Source organism: Delphinapterus leucas, chromosome 19, assembly GCF_059928025.1.
Source record: "Delphinapterus leucas isolate spDelLeu-1000000601 "Yukka" chromosome 19, BTC_Dleu_Yukka2, whole genome shotgun sequence".
In the NCBI taxonomy this organism is placed as follows: domain Eukaryota; kingdom Metazoa; phylum Chordata; class Mammalia; order Artiodactyla; family Monodontidae; genus Delphinapterus; species Delphinapterus leucas.
This window is the reverse complement of record NC_143147.1, coordinates 51,980,013-51,990,952: the sequence shown is the minus strand read 5'-3', so window position 1 is coordinate 51,990,952 and position 10,940 is coordinate 51,980,013. Positions and strand designations below refer to the sequence as shown.

At 48.5% G+C, this 10,940-nt stretch overlaps 1 pseudogene; it reads left to right on the top strand.

Moving 5' to 3' along the window:
- The first annotated feature begins 1,168 nt into the window (after positions 1–1,168).
- Positions 1,169–1,476, top strand: LOC111170237 (V-type proton ATPase subunit e 1 pseudogene; annotated as a pseudogene).
- Positions 1,477–10,940: the final 9,464 nt, after the last annotated feature.

Here is a 10,940-nt window from a genome sequence, read left to right as displayed (position 1 = left end):
CATAAAAAGACACGAAATTGAGTTATTTGTAGTGAGGTGGAAGGACCTAGAGTCTGTCATACAGAGTGAAGTAAGTCAGAAAGAGAAAAACAAATACCGTATGCTAACACATACATATGGAATCTAAAAAAAAAAAAAAAAATGGTTCTGAAGAACCTAGGGGCAGGACAGGAATAAAGATGGAGACGTAGAGAATGGACTTGAGGACACAGGGAGGGGGAAGGGTAAGCTGGGACGAAGTGAGAGAGTGGCATGGACATATATACACTATCAAATGTAAAATAGATAGCTAGTGGGAAGCAGCCACATAGCACAGGGAGATCAGCTCGGTGCTTTGTGACCCCCTAGAGGGGTGGGACAAGGAGGATGGGAGGGAGACGCAAGAGGGAGGGGATATGGGAATATATGTATAGGTATAACTGATTCACTTTGTTATACAGCAGAAACTAACACACCACTGTAAAGCAATTATACTCCAATAAAGATGTTTAAAAAAAAAAAAAAAAAGCAGGCAAGGACTTCCCTGGTGGTCCAGTGGGTAAGATTCCACTCTCCCAGTGCAGCAGGCCAGGGTTCGATCCCTGGTTGGGAAACTAGATCCCACATGCCACAACTAAGACCCAGAGCAGCCAAAAATAATAAATAATTTTTTTAAAGTATTTACCAAAATCATAAGTGAAAAAAAAACCAACTTATGTTTAAAAACTTAATAAATAAAATAAAATAAAAAGCAGGCAGCCAGCCCATGGGCTGTAGTTTACTGATTTTTTTGAATATTGTGTTAAATTTCATTTCTCTTGATTACTGGGTTTTTTGGTGCCTCATTATATTTTGGGCCTATAGCAAGTGCCTACTCCCCTCATCCTAGACCTGGGCTTGTCACAGAGGGTCTCTTTCTGGACTACAAACCCCAGGGAGAAGAGGTCAGGCCTGCAGAGATCAACATACCCATGTGAATTTGGCTTGAGATCACTCTCATACCACATGTGCTGAGAGCTCCATGCTGGTCAGCAACTCAGAACCAAGGGACTCCACAGATCCTGGTTCCCTGTCTCTTGGAAAATCTGATGCTACTGTATACCTGGGAAGAGTTTAGCAAGCTTTCTTTTTTTTTTTAATCTATTTTTTGGGGTGGGACCAAAGTGAGGCAGCAGGGCAGAGGCTGGCACCTCCCACAGAAATCATGGCATATACTGGCCTCACCGTGCCTCTCATCGTGATGAGCGTGTTCTGGGGCTTTGTCGGCTTCCTGATGCCCTGGTTCATCCCAAAGGGTCCCAACCGGGGAGTTAGCATCACCATGTTGGTGACCTGTTCCGTTTGCTGCTATCTCTTTTGGCTGATTGCAATTCTGGCCCAACTCAACCGTCTCTTTGGACCACAGTTGAAAAATGAAACCATCTGGTACCTCAAGCATCATTGGCCTTGAGGAAGAAGACCTGCTCGCCAGTGCTCAGTCGCTGAGGTCACGAAGAGAACTCCTCTGGATGCAAAATCACCTCCATACGCAGACCATCTTCCTTGACTCGCCCACTTTGGCCATCAGCTGCCTTAAGCGTTCCCACCACATGTGAATATCTTATTCTACAATGCAGAATTCTTTCCTGCCACATTTTTTACACTTTGATGAATGACGTGTCTATTGAATCTAAACTGTGCTCCTCTATAAAATGTTTATGTACTCTTCCAAGATAGAAAGTGCTGTTCTTCTGAGAAATAACATTACTCTCTCCTTGGAAAGTGTGGATTTGAAGATGGTTCCTGCCTGCTCACAACATGAGAATCAGAGAAGTGTTTAAAAACTGTTACATGACGATAAGACTCCAGTGGGGCCGTCAGTAAGAGAACATGCTCAGAGGGAAAATCTGTCCCACCAGAATTATACCAAAGTATATTTTCAGGATGAATTTCTTATTTCTGCCCTCTTTTGGAATGAATTCTTTTTCTGCTTTCTATGGAAAAAAATCTATTTTTTATTGAAGTATAGTTGAATTACAATGTTGTGTTAATTACTGCTGTGCAGCAAAGTGACTCAGTTATGCATATACATATTCTTTATCATAGTCTTTTCCATATGGTTTATCACAGGATATTGAATATGGTTCCCTGCGCTTTCCAGTAGGACCTTGTTGTTTATCCATTCTATATACACCAGTTTGCATCGATCCTTGGCCTCAAGATCCAGTAGACTCAGACAGACATAGAAAAATAAATGCAAAATGAAGTGACATGTGCTCTTTAGAGACAGAGGAATGTGGGAATTTAGAGGGGACAACTATTGATGTTTAGCTGACAGTTAGGGGAGGTTTTGCAGAGCAGGGCCTTGAATTCTATCCAAGTAGAATCGTGCCAGACGGACTAGGACTTTTCAGACAAGGACCTTGTCTTAGTTTGTTCAGCCTCTGCTATAACAAAAATAGAGCAGGTGGGTGGGTTTATAAACAGAAATGTGTTTCTCATGGTTCTGGAGGCTGGGAAGTCCAACATTAGGGTGCTGGCAGATTTGGTGTCTGCTGAGGGCCCACTTCCTGGTTCATAAATGGCTCTTATCACCATGCCCTTCCATGGCAGAAGGGGCGAGGGAGCTCTATGGGGTCTCATTTTATAAGGGCACTAATCTGATCATAAGGGCTCTGTCCTCATGACCTAATCACCTCCCAATGGCCCCAACTCTAAACACCATCAGATTGGGGATTCAGATTTCAACATGAATTTTGGGGAGACACAAGCATTCCGTCCCTAGCAAATCTGTACGTGCAAAAGCAGAGTGTGAAAAAAAGGCAGCATGATTGGAGATGGGGAGAGGCATGGATGGCGGGGCAAAGCGTGCAGGAGGGTCAGTGATGGGAGAGGTAGATGGTAAGATAAACTCGACGTAGACCACGAAAGGCCCTGTGTGCTAAGATAAAAATTTGGATCTTATTCTCTTGGCAGTGGGAAACCATTGGAAGCTTTTAGGCAGAAAATGACATTTTGGATCTGTTTTTAGAAAGAGAATGCTGGCAGCTAAGGAGAGGAGGGACTGAAGTTGGAAGTATCTGGAGGTAGAAAAGTCAGTTGGGATGTTGTGCAATAATCCAAGGGAGAAATGATAAAGGCGTGAACCAAGACAGCGATGGCGGGGAGGGAGAGCAGGGACGGAGTTAAAGAGATTTCTGATGAGAAGCTACACCACTTGGTGACTAAGGAGACGTGAAGGATGAGGGAGAGGGAGGAGTCTCTGTTGATTTCCAGGTTTCTGTTTTAGGTGATTATGTACAGCAAACAAAACAGGGGAATATGGGAGGAGGGGCAAATCGGGGAACAGAGGATGTGCTCCGTTTAGGACTTGTTGACTCTGAGTAGATGGAAGATATGCAGGTGAAATAACCAAATGAGATGTGATGGGCTCAAGGGGAAGTTTAGGCTGGAGATATGCTGTGTGGAGATCTCAGGTGAGCTGAGCCAGAGGGAGGGTCTAGGGAAAAAGAGAGCTGAAGATGAGAGGCTGGCAGAGGACGAGTGGAAAGAGATGAGGGAGACCAGGGACCAGCGAGGAGATCCGGGAGCAGGAAAGAGTGATAGCCAGGGGACCAGGAGAGCTGATAGACAAAAGGAAGAGAAACGGTTCTATGCAGCAGAGCGGTGAGGACATGAAGACGAGAACCAAACCGTAGCCTGAAGACGAGGAGGTCATTGGCGCCTCTAGTAAGAGCAACTTCAAAATCTGCATCTCCACTAAATCCACGGACTATCACATCTGTTTCCATGGGCTGGTGGGAAGAGGCCTGAGGAATTCATGAGAGGTGAGGAGGTGGATGGTGCCTTCGAGAAGTTCTGGGAAGCTAATGACTCGAACAGGGTGTTTGCCTCCAGCAAGAGTTCACGTGAATGAACGCCCCTTCCACTTTTAAAGCCAGCACTTCCTACAGAGTCTGCAACGAGATGGGCAGGCAAGCACCCCGAAACACACCTAGCACAATAAACCTGTGTTCCTTTCTAAACCAGCTGACATGGTCTGAAATGGGGGGACAACTGGAGGTGGGAAATGATGAGGCTTCAAACAACCATTCAAGGGTTCTTAAGGCACTGAGCACCTACTATGGACCTTTGAGATGATCACATATGGACCAGGAAGTGGATTTATAGCAGAGAACGATGGAGATGGTGGGAAATTCTCCCTGTTCCCCAACACACATCCTGGCTCCCTCCACACAGAGATGAGGAGAGTTGACCCCTTAATCCACCGGTGTCTGCAGGCTCCGGGGAGCCCTATACCCAGGGCTCTCCTGCCTGCTGACTTGGTGCTGGACTTCTGCAGGCCTCCTCCTTCCAAAAAGTACGAGGCCTTGGGAGCCATGGGGTGGAAGCCTGAGGGTGTGGACTGGCCCTCTGGCCTCAGGCCCACCCAGCCAGGGAGGGGTTTTCCATCCACTACCCCTCCTCCCACCTCCACCCAGGCCCTGACCGGAACAGCCAGCCTGCAGAGGGCTCTCCCGGAAGTCACTGGCTATTCTTTCAAAAGGAGCCAGAGTTCCAAAACCAAACTTCAAATGCCTTCCCTCCCACATCCTCCCACAGCCCCACCAGCCTGTCTATCACTTGAAGCAGTGAGACTTAGAAACCAGAAGCATGGAAATGACATCAGCAGACACTGGACAGAGACCTGCACCAGAAGGAGAGTGGGTCTGGGGCGGGGGCGGGGCGAAGAGCAGGGGCCTTAACTGACCCATCACCCCGCCTGCATTCTGCTTCCTCCCCCCCAGTCCTTCGGGCCTCCAAACAGGAAGATCCTGTCTTCCTCAAAGCAGGAGTAATGTTCGCCTCTTAACTCTAATTATTCCAGCTGACCAGGAATGCAAGCAAAACCAAGACCAACTGTGATGCTGCAAATAGATACCCATGTGAAAAGATAGAAAAGAGAGAGAGACACAGGTGGAGGACCAATGAGCCAGGGGAACCCAGGACACATCTACTCACAGATCAAACATCATGTCCCTGCCTCTCAGGAAACGCCGGGCTAGCACCCCAAGATCCCTCTTCTCCCCAAACCTCCCCCAAATACCCTCACATCCATCCTTTCTCACCCACCCCTCTGCTGTCCTCAGCCCTAGATCAGCCCAATGATCCCTGTTTCTTGTTCATATCAGAACTGCAGTCAGCAGATTTTAATATTGTGTATCCAGAAGACGCCGTGAGACTGTCCTCTTGGGATCATGCTTCACTCCCCAAAGATCCACAGCAGTGTGCAGAATCGCCAGGGAAGCCACGAGAAACAACACAGTGACAATTGTTTACCGGAATATTTGGCTGGGAGAAGCTTTATTCTCACATAAAATCAACCCACATGGATTATGAAGAAGAGAGCGACACGCATGAATTTTTAAATAAAACATCATCTTCCAAATCATGTGGGCTAAATACAATGTGAGATCCAGGATTAGAGCCTGGAACAGAAAAAGGACATTGATGGAAAAACCGGTGAAATACAAATAAAGACGGGAGTTTAATTACTAGTAAGGTACCCATGTGAATCTCTCAGTTTTAATTAAAGTACCTTGGTTAAATAAGATGTTAACATGAGGGGAAACTGGGCTAAAGGGTGTACGGGACTCTGTACTATCGTTGCAACTTTTCTATTAATCTACAATTATTCCAAGGGACTTCCCTGGTGGCCCAGGGGTTAAGAATCTGCCTGCCAATGCAGGGGACACGGGTTTGATCCCTTGTCCGGGAAGATCCCACATGCTGCAGAGCAAGTAAGCCCGTGCGCCATAACTGCTGAGCCCACGTGCCACAACTACTGAAGCCCACACGCCTAGAGCCCGTGCTCCGCAACAAGAGAAGCTGCTGCAATGAGAAGCCCACGCACCGCAACGAAGCATAACCCCAGCTCACCACAACTAGAGAAAGCCCGCGTGCAGCAATGAAGACCCAACACAGCCAAAAAATAATAATAATGATAAATTTTTTAAAAATAAAATTATTCCAAAATTTCAGGTTTATTTTTTCTTTTTTTTTTTTTTGCAGTACACGGGCCTCTCACTGTTGTGGCTTCCCCCGTTGTGGAGCACAGGCTCCAGACGCGCAGGCTCAGCGGCCATGGCTCACGGGCCCAGCCGCTCCGTGGCATGTGGGATCTTCCTGGACCGGGGCATGAACCCCGTGTCTCCTGCATCGACAGACGGACTCTCAACCACTGCGCCACCAGGGAAGCCCTAGGTTTACTTTTTTTTAAATCATATGACTCTTTCTAGCTTCCTGACCTCCCCACTCCAACCTCACTACTCCCCCACCCCCCCACCCCACCCCCACAACACAAGTTCACGATCTGCTGCTCCATCAGAGTTCCTTGGGTGGCAACCACTAAGAGCCCCATGAGGACAAGCTGGGGCCAGAGGCAGGATGTGTGGTCATAGGCGGATTTGAACCAGCTCGAACACAAGGAAATCAGAACCACAGACAGACCAAAGCCCTGGAATTTCAAATCTTTCCAGATCTAAAGGTCATTTGTTCATTCAATAAGTATTTATCCTAGCACATGCCAAGCGTTGTGCTAGGCTGCTGTGAGAATGGGGATGTGGGGGAAGAGGGCTGCAGGTACAAAATGAATAAGACCCAGAAAAACACACAGTCTCCTCCCTTAAGGAAGCAGTGAGGGAAACAGATGTGCTCCCCACGCAGTGAAAACACCCGGCAGTGACTGGAGGATGGGGATATGCACAAAGCCTGCCAGGGTGATCAAGGAAGGCTTCACAGAGGAGGTGGCATAAGCTCCGGCAGCTATAGTTCAATTGCTCCCTGTGACCCAAACGTAGTCACACACAAGCCACTGGCTCTGGCAGCTGGAAAGAGGAGCTGAGGAAAAGTAGGGCCATGCCTTCTGCAAATATCAAGTACTGTAGCATCATAAAATCATCACCACCACCACCATCAGCAGGACTCTGATGGCCCAGTGGGAGGCCCAGGGCCCTAAAGGGAGCCCCTGGTGAGGGGAGAACAGGCGTAAAGGAGGCCTGGGGCTGCTTCCCATACCTGCAGCTAACAGGGCCACTTCCAGGCGGCCTGGGGCGTGTTGACACAGCTGGGGAAGAAAGACTTGTCTGCCTCATTAATCACTTCTGCACAGGAGCTCCAGGGGCCTGAGCTAGCTCTCCCCGGGCTCCTGAGGGTGGAGGGGGGTGCCTGGCCTCAAGCTGGGAGCCAGGGGAAGGTCTGCAGAGGTCAGGATGGCATGGAGCAAGGCTGCCAGGCCCCAGGGACCCACCCAGGCCAGGGGATTTCCCAGCCAGGATGTTTGTCCGAAGAGCAGCAGCCTTCCTGCCCAGAGGTTAAAACTGCTTCCAGTCTGTTGCTGGTAACCCCCTAACAGGCAAGTCCCAGGAGAGGCTTTTTTTTTTTTTCTGTCTCTTGTGGCCAAGCCAGTGTCAGCGGCTTACCATGCGATTCGTGACCTTCCCTAAACCCAGAATCCCGTGTGTGTGTGTGTGTGTGTGTGTGTGTGTGTGTGTGTCTCAGAGGATAATCTGAGGGCATCAAGGATCACTGCCTTTGCTGAGAACAGGGAGAAGACCCATTCGAACCGGAAGGCTGTTTTAAGCCCTACGAGGGAGAGGATAGGGAACCTGTGGAATTATTTCTTCATCCATTGTTCATTATTCATCTCACAAACATTTAGTAAACACCTACTATGTGCCTGGCACTGCTCTAGGAGCCCAGAAGACAGCCAAGAGCAGAGAGAAGGTCCTGCTTTTCTCAAGCTTACCTTCTAGAGAGAAGGGCAGAGGATAGGAAAAGTGTGTTCACCGGAGTCATCAGGAAGGCCAACGCCCCGAGCCCAGACACAGTTTCCAGAAGTACCTTCCCTGGGCATCTTCTTCCTCTCTCCCTCACAGAGGGTCCCCACCCCAAGTCTGAACCTGGATCCCTGAGGCGGGACTGGCAGCTGGAAGACAGGAAGGCCTGTGTTGTCTGCTCCAAAGGGTAAAAGAAGGAGGGGTGGGCATCTCCCCTCCAGTTTAATCTTCAACCCTCTGAACTAGCACGTGGCCCAGAGGTCCAGGGTCTCTGCCCTCTCCCCACACCTCAGGGAGCAAAGGGCGCGCATGCCCTTGCATGTCTCTCTCAGTCCTCACTCCTGCCTTAATTCACTCTTTCGCCTCCTTTCTTCCTTCTCCTCCAGCCCCTCCACATCCCCTGTTCTCTCTCCCCCTCCTGCCTCCCCTTCTTCCTGTCTTGCATTTTCCTGCCCAGGAATCAGACCCCAGACAGTACCTAGGAAGTCTGCGGCCTTGCCTAATAGAACCCTAATAGTCCTCGGGGAGGCGTGATAATGACATCCTCCTTAAATAAAAGGACTTAATGGAGATGTCCCAAATTTGAAAACCACATTTCCACTAGCAACCTATTCAGCCAGTGAGTGCTCTGGAAAGGAACCCATGAGAAGCTGCAGTAGGGAGGGGGCGAGATGGGAGGAGGGAAGGAGTCTGCGCACAGAACCTACCACTCAGGGATCTTCCATGGCAGGACAAAGCACCTGGTATGAGGACGCAAATCCCAAAGGTGGGCCATCTCCATCCACCACCACCCCGCTCCTGCTGGACCAGGCTAGAAAGAGCAGAAGCTCAGAATCTGCAAATCCTGCGTGACCCTGGGTGAGTTACTTCTCCTCTCTGAGCCTCTGCTTCCTTAGCTGTGAGTTGGGAGATGTAACCATCATCTACCAGCATCACCCAGTGAGGGTGGGGCCGTCAGCACTCACCTGGTTCCTAGCACAGAGCAGAAGCCAAATAAACTGCATGTCGAGCTGTGACAAATACAGCTAGACTGGGGTCCTTCCTGTGAAAGAGCGGGAAACCAGAGCTGGGCCATCCATTCACCCTGGATTTAACAAAAGACCAAACTATCGCAGGGGGAGGGGAGGAGAAATGGTTTTCTGATTGCCTCTGTCACTAGGATACTAACTAACGGTAAGTGAGGTGAGGGATATGCAGTTAAGATCTTGGGGACTCTGGGATCTCTCGGTTTACTTCCGGTGATTATATAAATCTTTGGGGGGGCTCCTGTTGGTGCCTCTGAAAACAGAGGTGCTAAGACTGAACCAAGGGCTCTGAAGCCCTCGTAATTCCCCCGCCCCACCGACCCCTCACCCTGAGGCAAAGAATGTGATGGGAAAGAGCAGGATGGCAAAGGTGTGTCGAATGAATCAAGTCAGGAATCCTAGATCAATTGTGAACCCAGCTCTACCACTGACTTGCTCTGTGATCTTGGGGATAGTTCTTCCCCTCTCTGGGCCTTCGTTTCCCAAGGTGTCCAATCATGGGATTAGGTGACCTCTAAAAGCACTCCCATTCTTAAAATAATTTAAATTGGAGGTAAAATTCTTCTGGCTTGGGCCTCTCTGCAACGCATGGGATGTTGTGCGTTTGCCAACACTGCCACCTTGTGGCAGAAACACATAACTCCCAGCGGAGGCCTCAATTTGGCGCCCTTGTGGTCAAAGCTTGAACCCCACCCCACCCTCCTCCTGTAACAGAGACATATTCTTATCAACGGGGCTCTGTTTCCAAAAATGTCTCTTACAGTTTGTAACATGGGACACTCATTGTAAATATGATCCTGTCTTAGATAAGGAAAGGAATTACCATTTCCAAGCTCCTACTATGTGCCAGTTACTGTGGTAAATACTATGTCCTACAAACATCGTCTTGTTTGATCCTGAAAATAACGCTGTGAGGAAAATATAATTGGCTTTCATTTTACAGATGAGGAGACTGGGGCTCAGAGAGGTGAAGTGACTTGACCAAAGTCACACAGTTAGAAAGAGATTACCCTGAAAGTCAAAGACCACCGGACTCCAAAGCTCAGGCAATGTGGGTAGCTAATTTGTCTCAGATATTTCAGACTCCATATTCACAGGCCTCTTAAGATGGGGAGTCACTGAGTTGAAGGGGAGGAGGGAGCAAGGTATCTAAGGAACAGCCCTGCCTTGCTCCAAGAATGGGAATAGATGAAACCTCACCCAAGGCTCTGGGCTCACCAAGCAAATGGGGCACATCACAAGCTTCCAGAATGCTCCCTTAAGTGCCAAAGAAAACTTCCAGATCCTAACAAAGGCATGAACCCATGACTCAGAGGAACCAATAACTCAAATCATGTGTCCGCAACAGTTTGTCAATTTATTCTGTCACCACTAGTGGAAACGTCACCACCACCTCCCAGAGGCCGTGACCAACCTGAGGTGGCAAATGAAGACAGAGACCCATCTGGTTCTCATATTCTCAGGAAAAATGATTCCCTTCCTGACATTCCTGCACCCTAGGAGCAAAATAAGCCCAGATCCAAAAATTTTATCCTCATAGAGTTGCTAACCAATTACCTCCTCAAACACATTAGAACATCTTTCACAGGGGACTTCCCTGGTGGTCCAGTGGTTAAGAATCTGTCTTCCAATACAGAGGAGGACATGAGTTCAACCCCTGGTCCGGGAATGAAGATCCCACATGCCCTGGGGCAACTAAGCCCACGCGCCTCCACTACTGAGCCCACACGCCCTGATGCACGCCGCAAAGAAGAGCCCGTGCACGCAAGGGAAAAAAAAAAGATCCCGCATGCTACAACGCGGATCCCACGTGCCGCAACTAAGACCCAGCAGCCAAATAAATAAATATTAAAAAAAAAAAATCTTTCACAATCCCCACCAAACGTAACCACCATAACAGCTGACACCTCTCAAGCAATGTGATTATCATCAGGAAAGATGGAAGAAGAGAGCTACACGGCTGTGTTCCAACAAAACTATTCACAAAAACAACAGGCCACATTTGGCCTAAAGGTTGTATTTTGTTGACCCGTGTTTTAAATTATCTTTAAAAAAAGAAACCTCCAGATCCTTTTTTTTTAATTGCAATATTCACTGTATTGCAGTGGTCTGGAACTAAACCTGAAATATCTCTGAGGTA